Source organism: Cynocephalus volans, chromosome 14 (assembly GCF_027409185.1).
Source record: "Cynocephalus volans isolate mCynVol1 chromosome 14, mCynVol1.pri, whole genome shotgun sequence".
NCBI lineage: Eukaryota > Metazoa > Chordata > Mammalia > Dermoptera > Cynocephalidae > Cynocephalus > Cynocephalus volans.
The window spans coordinates 58366516-58379474 of record NC_084473.1 but is presented as its reverse complement, the minus strand read 5'-3'; the positions used below and the strand labels follow the sequence as shown (position 1 = coordinate 58379474).

The 12959-nt window shown below is 40.7% G+C and overlaps 1 pseudogene; it reads right to left on the bottom strand.

The window, feature by feature from the left end:
• Positions 1-6733: 6733 nt before the first annotated feature.
• Positions 6734-12794, bottom strand: LOC134362528 (serine/arginine repetitive matrix protein 1-like; annotated as a pseudogene).
• Between the last annotated feature and the right edge of the window lie 165 nt (positions 12795-12959).

The following is a 12959-nucleotide window of genomic DNA, read 5'->3' as shown; positions in this document are numbered from 1 at the left end:
AGTCTCAGGAGAAACCTGTAAGGAAGTGAGGAAATGAGCATAGAATAGGGAAGAAGCAAGGCAGTGATGAGGTTTCAGCTGAAATCTGGCCTCAGCCTGATGCTATGAAGATCCCTGGAGCATGAATGGCAACATATAGTTATAGGGGCACATGTAACTTTTTTAAAAAATAGATTTTTAATAGTGAAAAACTGAAAATAATCAAATGTCCATACAGTAAAATTGTGTATCAGTGATCTATTTCCGTATGAGGGTACTTCAAAAAGTTTATGGAAAAGGGCCGGTCCATAGCTCACTTGGGAGAGTGTGGTGCTGATAGCACCAAGGCCACGGGTTCAGATCCCTATATAGGGATGGCCGGTTCGCTCACTTGGGAGAGCATGTTGCTGACAACACCAAGTCAAGGGTTAAGATCCCCTTACCAGTCATCTTTTTTTAAAAAAAAGAAAAAATAGTTTATGGAAAGATTGGTATTATCTTTCAATTCTATTTTTCCACAAACTTTTTGAAACACCCTTGTGTAACCAACCCCTCCCCCAAACTTAGTGGTTTAAAACAATATTATTTCATATGATTTTTGTGGGGTGTCTGGACATAGATGGATAGTCTTCTGAGATCACTTATCTGGCTGCATTTAACTGGGAATATCTGGAGCTAGCATGTTCAAGATGTCCAGTTTTCAACAAAAATTATTAGACATAAAAAAACAAGAGAGTACATATGACTAAGATTTTAAATTCAGGCTGACCAGTTAGCTCACTCGGTTAGAGTGTGATGCTGATATAACACCAAGGTTAGGCGTTTGGATCCCCATACCAGCCAGAACCAAAAAAAAAAAAAAAAAAAGATTTAAAATTTGCTGTTATAAATATGTTTAAAGGCCTAAAGGAAGCCATGGTTAAAGAACTAAAGGAAACTATGTAAATGATGGCCCATATAATAGAGAATATACATAGAGATATAAATTGTAAATTATAATAAAAATAACTAAATAGAACTGCAGCTGAAAAGTCAAATAACTGAAATGAAAAAATTCACTAGGGCTACTCAGGAGCAGATTTTTTTTTTTTTTTTTTTGGCAGCTGGTTGGTACAGGGATCTGAATGAACCCTTGACCTTGGTCAGTCAAGGGTTACCAACACCATGCTTTAACCAACTGAGCTAACTGGCTAGCCTTTAGGAAGAAAAATGAATGAAAAAAATGATCGAAGCCTCAGAGACCCATGGGACACCATCAAGTGTTCCAATATACTCATAATAGGAATCCCACAGGAAATGAGAGAAAAGGGCAGAGAGAATATTTGAAACTCCCCAAATTTGATGAAAAATACAAATCTCATCAAATAAGCTCAACAGACTTAAAGAGGTCGACACTTAGACAAAGAGACAGTCTTAAAGCAGCAAAAGTGACTCATCACATACAAGAGATCCGTCATGAGATTAACAATTGAATTCCTATCAGTAATCATGATAGCAAGAAGGCAATAGGATAATGTTAAAATAAAATATACATTGCTGAAAGAAAAGATTGTCTACCAAGAATTCTATATCCAGCAAAACTATTCAATAACGAAGGAGAAATTAAGACATTCCTAGATAAATAAAAACTGACAGAATGAGTCACTAGCAGACCTCTCTTTCAAAAAATACTAAAGGAAGTCCTTCAGACTGAAATGAAAGGATACTATACAATAACTCAAATCCACACAAAGAAATAAACAGCAGGGCTGGCCAGTTAGCTCAGATGATTCAAACATGTTGTTTATAACACCAATGTCCAGGGCTTGATCCCTGTACTTGCCAGCTGCCAAAAAAAAAAAAAAAAAGGAAAGAAAGAAAGAGTAGAACAGTAAAGGTAAATGCATAAGCAAATTTAAAAGACAGAATAGTCTACGGCTATATCACCCTGAATGTGCTCGATCTTGTCTCATCTTGGAAGCTAAACTGGGAGACTGCCTGGGAATACTGGGTGCTGTAGGCTTTGGAGAGAAAAAAAAGAGTAAACATATATTTACTTTTCTTCTCCTATTTGATTCAAAGACGTGCATAGAACAATAATTTCAAAACTGTGTTAGTGGTTTAAAATGTATATAAATGTAACACATGACAATAATACTAAAAATGAGGGGGAAGGGAATGGAGCTATATTGGAGCATAGTGTTGTATACTATTGAAAATAAATTGGTATTAATCTAAACTATATTGTTTAAATCTTAGATGTTCATTTTAACTCCCTGGGTAACTACTAAGAAAATAACTCTAAAACATATTGTAAAAGAAACAGTGAGGAAATTAAAGTGGCATGCTAGAAAATATTTAACACAAAGATGAGAGTAAGGAGAAATTGAGGAACAACAAAGATATGACATACAGAAAAAAGAGCAAAAAAGAAGACAGAAATTCTACCTTATCAGTAATTATGTTAAATGTACTACACAGTCCAATTGAAAAGGAAAGGATTGGCAGAGTAGGGCCGGCCCATGGCTCACTTGGGAGAGTGTGGTGCTGATAACACCAAGGCCCCGGGCTCAGATCCCATATAGGGAAGGCGGGTTAGCTCACTGGGTGAGCGTGGTGCTGACAACACCAAGTCAAGGATTAAGATCCCCTTACTGATCGTCTTTTGAAAAAAAAAATATTGGCAGAATAGATTAAAAAAGAAACAAACATGATGTTTATGCTGGCTACAAGAGACGTACTTTATATTAGAATAAACAAGGTGAAAGTGATAGGATGGAAAAAGATATGCTATGCAAACCCAAAAGAGAGCTAGAGTGGCTATACTATATCAGACAAAATACATTTTAAGACAACAATTATTTCTAGAGAAAAAGGACTTTTTTTTTTTAAAGATGACCAGTAAGGGGATCTTAACCGTTGACTTGGCGTTGTAAGCACCACGCTCAGCCAGTGAGCTAACCAGCAATCCCTCTACGGGATCTGAACCTGTGGCCTTGGTGTTATCAGCACCACACTCTCCTGAGTGAGCCACGGGCCAGCCCCAAAAGGACATTTTTTAAATAATAAAAAATGGTCAGTCTGGGGCTGGCTGATTAACTCAGTTGGTTAGAGCACAGCCTTATAACCTCCAGGTCACAGGTTCAGATCCCTGTATCAGCCAGCCACCAAAAAAAAAAAAAAAGCGGGGGGGGGGGGTCAGTCTATCAAAAAGATATAACAATTATACATATATATATGCACCTAAAGAGAGGTTCAACCCTAACCAGCCAGCACCAAAACAAACAAAAAAACAACAAAAAGAAAGCCCCAAAATACATGAAGCAAAAACTTAGAGAATTGAAGGGAGAAAAGAGACAATTCAACAATTGTAGTTGGAGACTTTAATACCCCACTTTTGGGTCGGGCCCATGGCTCACTCGGGAGAGCGCAGTGCTGATAACACCAAGGCCACGGGTTCGGATCCTATATAGGGATGGCCGGTTTGCTCACTGGCTGAGCCTGGTGCTGACAACACCAAGCCAAGAGTTAAGATCCCCTTACCAGCCATGTTCAAAAAAAAAAAAAGAAAAGCTGAGGAGGTTACATTTTGTAAACTGGAATGGAGGAAGCTTTACAGGGAGAGTTTCAGAGATGTGTAGAGGGGGTAGCATTGAGTCTTTGGCTGAGTACTTACCTGTGCATCTGTGGGGTAAAACTCTAGAGCCCACGGAATAACCCCTGGAAAGCAGTAGACTGAAGTTTACAAAGGACTAGTAATAATTTGAATTCCCAACCAGCCAGACTGCAGAAATCTCATAATATACAAGTAATTAATTGTCGGGTCTGCCGCCGGCTGACCCGAACAGCCCTAGCCTTGTTATCAGTCTTTTCCCTGTTGGTGGGGGAGCGAATTGCCCGGATTCCTCTTTCCCTCCAGTCCCCGTTGGGAGCAGACGGGGAAGAGAGCCATGAAGAGAGGTGAGCACAGCCGCCGGCCCCAACCAGCCTGTTAAAGGACACTCAGACGCTGCAGGGATTCTGTCGAGCAGTTCCTTTTATTATCACACAAGCACTTGCTTTTAAAGGCAAATGGGGAAGGGAGGTTTTTACATCCTCCAATCAGCTTAAAGGTTACGAGAGCATGCATCCTGTCTCAATGCCTAGCTATTGCAATCACACAGTGTTCACGAGCACGGAAGCCTGTATTTGGCCAATAAGGGCTAAGGCAAGGTTCCTGCAGACACTCCCACCCTACTTCCTCCCGGTGCGCTGTCTTAGGCTGCCACGTTAATACGCCCTTGTGGGCCCATAATGGTGCTGCTTGTAATGTCACTTAAGGTGGCATTAGTTTTTAAGGCCCGAAAATTAATAGAGCCTTCTGAAGGGTATTGCTAGGCTAAATTAGCTCTTAGAGTAAAGACTGCTGTGGACTGTTCACAACACAAGATTTCTTTAAAGGATCAAAGTGATCTTGAGTAACCTATCTGTGTATCAGAACAATGCCAAAGACTCTTTAAAGAAATACAGTAAAATGAAGCATTCAATAACATAAAATTAATAATGTCTGGCATTTAATAAAAAATCATTGATCACATAGAGAAGCAAGAAACTATGGCCCATAATAATCAATAGAGAAAAATCAGCCAAGAGAAACAGATCCAGAAATTACAGAATTGATGGAATTATCAGATAAAGACCTTACAATGGCTTTTATAAATCTTCTGTATATGTTCAAGGATGTAAAAGAAAATATAAACATGATGAGAGATATAAAAGAGACCCAAATGAAATATCTAGAAATGAAAAACACAATATCTAAAATGAAAAGCACTTTGGATAGGATTAATAATAGGTTAGACATTGCCAGAGAAAAGGTCAGTGAACTTGAAGATGTGGCACTAGAAATTATCCAAAACAGAGAAATGCAATTAATTTGTACCCAGCAACTCTGTTAAACTCTATTAATCCAATAACTTACCTCTAGCTTTTTGAGAGATATTATACACGGAGAATTGTCATCTGTAAGTATTAAGAGTTTTTCCCCTTGCCTTTCCAATCCTTATACCTTTTATTTCTTTTATTTATTTATTTATTTATTTATTTATTTATTTATTTTGGCAGCTGACTAGAACAGGGATTGAACCTTGGACCTTGATGTTACCTTTCATTTCTTTTCTTTCTTTCCTTTTTTGCTAGCTAGTACTTCTTGCTAAAGTACAATGCAAAATGGAAATGATCACAGTGAGTGCAGTGCCACCCTCCACGGTAGCACCCAGTAATTTTGCCTTCTAGTGTTCACACCCTTGTGTAGTTCCCTCCCACATTGTACCAGAGTGTGATAATAGCATGTGACCAATAGCATACAGCAGGAGTAATAGTATGTCACTTCCAAGATTAGGTTATTAAACACTGTGACTTCTACCTTGGACACTTTGGCTTTCCCTTTCTCCTGAGTCATTTGCTTTAGGAGGAGCAAGCTGCAATGGTGTGAGCAGCCTTTTAGAGAGGCCTTTGGCCAACAATCAGCAAGGAATTGAGGCCTGTCAATAACAATATGAGTGACCTTGGAAGAGAATTTTTTAGTCTCAGTTGAGCCTTGACATGTCTGTAGCCATAACCAACAGCTTGACTCAACCTTATAAGAGACCCTGAGCCAGAACCATTCAGCTAAGCTACCTTGAATTTCTGATCCTCAGAAACTTTGTGAAAAAAGTGTTTATTTTTTGAGGTTAGTATGTTACACAGCAATAGGTAACTAATACAGTGGACATCTTTGTTCTAACCATCTTTTCACCAGTAACTATGATGTTTGCTGTTTTGTTTTATTTTTTGTTTGTTTGTTTGTTAGATGTCCTTTACAATGTTAAGAAAATTTCCTTTTATTCTTTGTTAAGAGATTTTGTTTTCTGAAAACACCAAGGTTCAATTCCTGCACTGGCCAACCACCAAAAAAAAAAAAAAAAAAAGGCAGGTGGGTTTTTTTTTAATCATGTATGGATGTTTAATTTTATCAAACACATTTTCTGTATTTATTGAGATGATTATATGATTTTTGTGTTTATATTGTATTAGTCTTTTCACATAATTAGTTTTGGCTTTGTTGATCTTCTTTATCGCACTTTTGTCTTCCATTTCTTTAATTTCTGTGCTTATTATTTGCTTGTTTCTACTATGCTTTCTTTGGGTATTTCTGTATGTACTTCTACTTTGTTTCTTTTTTTCCTTACTTTTTAAGTTGGAGCATTAGTTCATTAATTTGGAGACTTTCTTCTTTTCTAATGTTAACATTTAAGTTATAGATTTTCCTGGATGCTGCCTTAGCAACATCCTATACAAAATACTTTTTAAAAGTTTATTTTTTATTATTTTTAAGTGTAAAATTCAGTGGTTTTTAGTGTTTTCACAAAACTGTGCAACTACCATGACCACTAATCTTAGAAAATTTTCATCCCCCCAAATAGACACCCCATACTCTTTAGCAATTACCCGCTATTTCCCCTCTCCCTAGCCTCTGGCAACCATTAAAATACTTTCTGTCTCTATGAATTTGCCTATCCTAGACATTTCATATGAATGGAATCATACAACGGGTGGCCTTTGAGTATGGCATATTTCACTTAGCCCTGTGTTTTTAAGGTTCATGTATCTTGTGGCATATACCAGACATCCATTCCATGCACTTTTCTTTAACATGGTAAACTTCAACATTGCAATTTTTAAAACAAATGTTAGTCTAAAGCTCAAATACATTTTTGCAATTTTGCGATTGAATTGCATACAAACTGAATAAAATTTATGCAATAACAAACATTTCTAAGACTGTGGGGTTAGTTGAGTTTTTCCTGTATGATCTCAGGGCCTTTTCATGCAGATGCTTCTCTAAGTCATCCAGGTTGTCTTCGGCTTCATTTTCAGTCTCCTTCTTTGGCTCTGGCTCTGCCTCTGATTCTTCCTGTGTTGATATGGTTGTGGGACAGCAATGGCTGCAAGAGATACAGTAGCTGCCACTATAACCTTTTCAGTCTTGGGTTTTTTCGTGCTTCTTATTCTTTTTATGTTTCTTGTCCTTTTTCTCTGCCCCCTTTTTTATGGGAATTCCTTGCCAATGATGGACTTGTTGTTGGGCTTTTAGTCTTTTTGACCAGTACCAATGGTGACTAGTTTATACACAATGACTGAGACTAGACAGGGGATGGAGGTGTTTTTTTAGCTGCTGGCTTAGAAGACCTTGAGACAGATGAGCTCGGATGTGAGGAGGTCTGAGGAATTTCCTTTGGTTATGTTTATTACTCCTCCCAGGTAGATTGGCTCTGGGAAAAACCTTTTCTGTGTTTTGGTGATATTGAAGGCAAATACCTCATAATGGCTGGGGAGCTTCTTTGTTTGGGAGGTGACAAGTGGGAGAGAGACCTCATGCTTTGGGGGTGGAAAAGGTAATGACTTTCATTTTGGAGGGGGAGGGACAGAAGCCATTCTTTGGAGGTAGAGAAAGAGAATATCTCCTCTGTTTGGAGGAAAGTGTTGTCTTGGGCAACACCGGCACTGAGGTGGGGAAGAAGGAGCCTTTCCTGGTGGTTGTGTTAGAGACCTGTGCCACAGCCAAGGAGGAGGCATGACAGAAGGAAAATGTGCCTTCTGGTGGGTACTGGATAGAGACTTCTCCACCTAGCACAAGAAGAAGTTTCTTTCTGGCACTTTCTTGGTGATGGAGAGGCACTCTTGGAAGCCCCCTGCCTACCTCACCATTTTTCACATGGGATCTCTCAGGCCATTCATCTTCTTCATCATCATCATCACCACCACCATCTGAGGAAAAGGAGCCAGAGTGAAATGAAGACTGCTAGTCTTGTCGTCTGTATTGGCATCTCTGCTGCACAGAATCTGCTGCAGACATTTTGCCACCTTTATTTTCTGATTCAGATAACTCTACTTTTCTAGGTTTTGGGTGCTGGTGAAGGGGACTGTCTTTCCTCAGTACCATTATTTTGTGACTTTACCTGAAGTTCTCCTGTGCAATTTTTTCTTGTATGGTGTGGAGAAAATAGGATGATTTAGTCAGGCTCCCTCGGCTTAGGTCTGGTTGGGGGTCGTGCAGCACATTCCTTTGTAAACAAGTTGTGTGTGGGTGGAGTTAGGGCACATGTACACCCATGTATCTTTTTAGTTAATTGCTATTGTGTGTTCTTGAGTTTGTGAAGCAGACCTGACCCACAGGGCTTGTGTCTAAAAATAGAGCATGTTTACACTGCAGGCAGCTGCTCAGTTTCCGTTTTTCTTTGGACTTTACCAGTAGCAGTTGAGTTTCTGAGTTTCTCTTTGTACTGCCTCGCTCATAGTGTTGTGTGTGCTGAATAAAGACTATTCCTACTTCAGCCAAGTCTCCAAGGGCCGTTTTGTCCAGTTACCTAGCTGGTAGACCTGCACGTGAAGGTTTTGTGAACGGGCTTGAGGGTTCTGTGAGCTCCAGACCCAGCCCCAGCTCTACATATGGTTTGGCTTCTGCAATGTTGAGTGATGCATTTTTGGAGGCGGAGTTACTGGAGATGATGGCTGGTGTGTTCACCTTGGAGGACTGGCCAAAGGAGATAAGCTACAAGTTTTTCACGGGGGCTGGCTGTCCTCTCGGGAGGCTTCTTTGGCAGCTACTGGGAACAAGAGCACTATGAGCCACTCCTCAACAAGGATGCTGATGAGAGGCTTTTTTGTCTCACTGGAGATCTGCTCCTTCTATGCCTTGGTGGAGTTTTTCTTCAACGAGATGGCAACCTTCTTGGGCTTGGCCATTTTCTAGATGAATATGATCTTGATGGGATCTATGGTACCGTGTAGGTAGAGTGTGAGAAGGAGAGCCAGAATGCATCCTGTCAGGCTAGGGCTCAGAGACCCTTCAAACCCGTTATGCAGATTGGGTCACAAACCCTTCACATGCAGGTCCATGAACTAGGTAATAGGAAAAAGATCCTGGGAGCTGAGGTTAAAAATTAATAGGCTTTATTTAGATGCTAGCTCAGGTAGCTAGCAGCAGCCACCCTAGTGGCCTTGCAGGGCGTCCTGAGGATGCTGTGGATCAGAGCCGTGTGTCCTTTATACTTTGCGAATCAGATAACCAAAGAACACCTGGGTGCACGTGTGCAGTTACATCAGACAATAACCAAGGAACACCTGGGCGCACGTGCACATATTTACATGAAACAGGTTAGGTCATGCCCAGCAAGATTCTGAACCTCCCCTCCCCCTCTAGCCTGAACATTTACTTTCACTTTCCCTACACATCCAGTATCTTGATTTGACACGTGACTGAAATCGTGGTTGTGTCTTCTTTTCCTTTTCTTTTTTTGTATTATTTTTATTTTCTTTTCTGGAGAAAGAAGGTTCTTTAGACTCTAGTATAGGTTCAGGTTTGGGGACTATTAAATAAAAATTATAGGAGGTCATTGTTTTGGACTAAGCTCCTTCACTAGGCCCCAACAGACACAACTAAAAATCAAAATGTTAAAAAATCAAAATGCTAAAGTTACCTGTCACCAAACTGGAACTGAGTTGTTACCTGGCCTTCCAAGAAATCAGGAGAGAAAAACAGCCTGATTTTCTGAACAGGCCAGTTCCAATCTTCTATCAGCATGATAATGAAGTTTCCTCTGTTTTAATCCTTATAACAAAAGGTAACTTGAAGTTAACCAGTTATTTTTCCATTGTTCTTTCTCCCTGTCCCTGCCTTACAAGGAAAGTAACTTTGAAAGGACCAATCTGCTTTCTGTTCTTTGTTTCTGCTTTCTTCAGTTCTTCTCTATTAAACCAACCTCTTCTGCCCAGCTCATTGAAACAATTATTCTATTTTATGGAATGAAGAGTTGCCTGATTGCAGAATCGCAAATAAAGCCAACTGAGATCTTTAAACTTATTGTAATTTTTTCTCTTGACAGAACTTTCAGATGTCACTAGTAGAAGTGGCCTTTTGTACTGAAGGTTCTTTTACTTTCACTAAAGGTTCTGGAAGCACTGGAGTTTTCTCCTTTCCTGCAGCTGGGGAAGGACTGTTGGTTCCGCGATGGAGAGATTGAAAATGACTGCTTTCTCTTTCTCCTAACAGGGTAGGATCATCTTCTAGGGGAAGAAGATCTGGATTTGCATCTTCTTGGACTCAGAGACCCCTCCCTTTTTCTCTGCTACTTTCTTTTTTCTTCCTTTTCCCTCTTATCTTTGTCTTTGTCTTTGTCTTGCTTTTTCATAGATACCAGTTTTTCTGTTCAATCTGTCTCTGTTTTATTTGTTTCTTCCATTTTAAGAAAGCAGAAGAGATTCCAGTAATGTTTTCTTGTGCTCATAGCAGGGGTCACAGTTGTTCCACAAATTCTCTAGCATTTTTTCTGTTCAAAAGCCAGTCAGGTTGCTTTGCATAATTTTGGAGTCTGGATTCTCCAAACACCCACAAGGGAATTGGGTTAGAATGACTTTGGGACACTCACTCTGCTGTGACCTAATAAGGTGATGATGCTATACCTCAGATGCAAGGTATAACTTTTATTTTGGTTCATGCCTTCATTTCTAGCCTGTTGAATATAAATTTAATCATAACATCCTCTTCAGATCCAAGGATTTCCATTCCTCCTTTTATTATCCAAGGCTTTATTAACCTTCAAATTTACTTTGCTTGTGTTTGCCTTTTTTTCTAGGCATTCTGCAAATTTCAGCTTCTTCATAGCTTGCTTGTTGCTGAACTGAGAAACCTGTTCTGCACTTGTTCCACCAGAAGGTCATTTTGTTTCCGCACTCTGCTGTCGCTGCCTATCCCAAGGTGTGCCACACACCAGGACCAGTGGTGGGACCCGCAGAGGAAAAGCCCAGTGCATGTATGCAGTCAAGTTTTCTTTTTTATGGCTCAATAGCGTTCCATTATATGCACACACCACATTTTGTTTATCCTTTCAACAGTTGATGGAGATATGAGGTGTTTCCACTTTTTGGCTACTATTAATGCTGCTGTGAACGTTTCTGTACAAGTTTTTGTGTGAACATGTTTTCAGTTCTCGGGTATATACCTTGGAGTGAGTCATAAAGTAATTTTATACTCACCTTTCAGAGGAATTGCCAAACTTTTTCAAAGTGGTTGCACAGTTTTACATCTATCCAAAACATTCTGATGCATAATTTTTGTTTTTATTCGACTCTATAAATTTCATAATTTTTTTATGACTTCTCTTGTAACCCATGAATCATTTTTTAGAAGTGTTGAAATTTCCAAACTGAAAAGGTTTTTCTGGTTATTTTTCTTTTATTAATTGCATTAACTTATGGGAGAATGTTGATTGAATCCTTTGTTGAGGCTAGCTAGCTTCATGACTTAGTGCTATGGTTACTTTTAAGATCTATTCATTTCACTGTGCAAGGGTACTTCAAAAAGTTCATGGAAAGGTTCCTATTATCTTTTTTTTTTTTTTTTTTTGTGACCGGTAAGGGGATCGCAACCCTTGGTGTGGTGTCGCCTGCACCGCGCTCAGCCAGTGAGCGCACCGGCCATCCCTATATAGGATCCGAACCCGCAGCGGGAGCGCCTCTGCACTCCCAGCGCCACACTCTCCCGAGTGCGCCACAGGGTCGGCCCGAGGTTCCTATTATCTTTTAATTCTATTTTCCCATGAACTTCAAGAAGTTCCTTCGTATGTAAGTTACATTTCAACACAAAAGTGCAAAACCATTCTTCCCGTGCTGATGTAAGATGTCATTTTCTTCTTGTAGATCTGTCCATTTCTTCTCTATATACTTTGAGGCTGTTATTAGATTTATGCAAATTTAGAATATTGCTAGTTAACTGAAATTTTCCTGCTCTTTTATATGCACACAGAATGCGTCATCCACAGTCATACTGTTTTATTATTTTATTTTATTTTAATCTTTCACTTGCAGTGCTTCAGCATGTGGACCTGTCTTGCTGTTTGGGGGTCATGTGCAGCCACACAACTAGATGCATGTGACTGACTGGAAGACGCTATCTTGTCACTTCGCCATCCATACCTCGCAGGCTTCCAGCTCAGACTTCTTCTCAGAACCCAGTCAGCATTTGTTCGTGTGCGAAGCAAATGCTCAGCCAAAACAAAATGCAGCTCGAAGAAGGTGAAGGGGGGGGGGAGGGTTGCAGGTGCTCACACTCCAGACAGGTAACCAAGGAAGGCTTGGTAAGGACTCAGACCTCAGAAATGGGTTCTACACGAGGCGTACCGCATAAGGGAGAAAACACCTCAACTTTATGTCGGTGATGGCCCGTCTGTCGGAGGGCCGAGGGCGGGAGGAGGGTAGAGGACAGAGAGCAAAAGGGTCGGGAGCAGCAGCCTCGGCCTCAGGAAGCTGGGGCTTAGGTAGCAGATGGCTGAGTCTGAGCCACGCCCGCTATTTTGAGGCTCGGCCTCTCTTCCTCTGTCACGTGGTGCAGAGGGAAGGCGCCATTTGAAGCGTCCAAATCCTGAGTGGCAAGAGTTGATGGGGGTGAGATGGGCATTGGTGTGTCTGTGGTCACTGTTGGGCACGCGCGCTCTCCAATTCTGCCACGCCCCAACTGACGAACCCAGAGCAATGGCGGGTTCATACTACCTGCAGTCATTCCCTGGTGGGAGGGCCAGGCGCCGCCCAATTCTGGGCTTTTATTGGTCAGGCCAAGAAAAGCGCGAGAGGGACAACGAACAGCGTCCTTCTGATTGGTCAATTCCTGCTAGTTCTCAAGTCAATCAAAGTAGCATTACCACACCCCTTGCCATTCTCTGGCTCCAGGGGAAGACCTATTCAGTAGCGGGAGGCAAACCGTGCCTCTCTTCTGAGACAACCGCATAATAACACTCCCTGCTTTCCTCCTCCGCCGCCATCTCCTCCTAACATATTATTTCAGTTAATAAAAATTTCCTCTTCACAAAAAGAGTTGTTTCATTAGTATATTGTAAGAAGTCTGCGTTTAGGTGGTTGACGCGAAGGAGGGGAAGAAGTGCCCTGTTCAGCCCGCCAACCTTCTAAACCAGCATGTACCGACTCGG